This window comes from Ips typographus, linkage group LG4 (assembly GCF_016097725.1).
Source record: "Ips typographus isolate SLU linkage group LG4, UJ_Ityp_2.0, whole genome shotgun sequence".
In the NCBI taxonomy this organism is placed as follows: Eukaryota; Metazoa; Arthropoda; class Insecta; order Coleoptera; family Curculionidae; genus Ips; species Ips typographus.
The window spans coordinates 256,695-257,303 of NC_138425.1; the positions used below are offsets into that span (position 1 = coordinate 256,695).

General features: G+C 35.0%; 1 non-coding gene across 1 annotated transcript; it reads left to right on the forward strand.

Annotated features, from left to right (window-relative positions):
- The first annotated feature begins 304 nt into the window (after nucleotides 1-304).
- TRNAE-UUC (transfer RNA glutamic acid (anticodon UUC)) lies at nucleotides 305-376 on the forward strand. Its single transcript has one exon. It is a non-coding gene; the product is annotated as a tRNA-Glu (tRNA).
- The last annotated feature ends 233 nt before the right edge of the window (nucleotides 377-609 follow it).

Here is a 609-nt window from a genome sequence, read left to right on the forward strand (position 1 = left end):
ATTTTAAAGTAAACATTAGTCCAGCTTTATGGCTTTTCGCGATTTTTATGAAGACTGTAACGAGTGAAAAAGTTTTCCAGGTTTTTTTTGTGTGCCGCCAGTTGAACGTACGCTACCTTCCGACAATTTGATGTCGGTTTTATTGCTTCTTTTTGCTGCATGTACAGCTGCTGTCACTTTCTGCACCTTATGTAGCTTTATATTTAGCGTTTTTAAATGCACAATTTGGAGCGTTGAGTTTTTGCTGTCATTCAAATGTGACTTGAATTGGATTGTCAAGAAAATTCTTCCTGTTTAAGTTATCTCCGATATGGTCTAGTGGCTAGGATACCTGGCTTTCACCCAGGAGGCTCGGGTTCGATTCCCGGTATCGGAAGAACTTTTTTTATAAAAATAAAAAGTAAAATATTTTTTCCTGCAACCACAATATGGGGAAATACATTGATTTTTCTGGACACTTAAAAAACGCAAAAAAAACTCTTTGAATAATCAAACTTTTAGTCTAATTTTGTCGGCACTTTACAGCCAAATTGCCAGAAATAAAAAGAATTCTTCATATGTCAGTCAGTCTTGAAAGGATAAACAGTCTAAATTTATAAACGTTTTGAA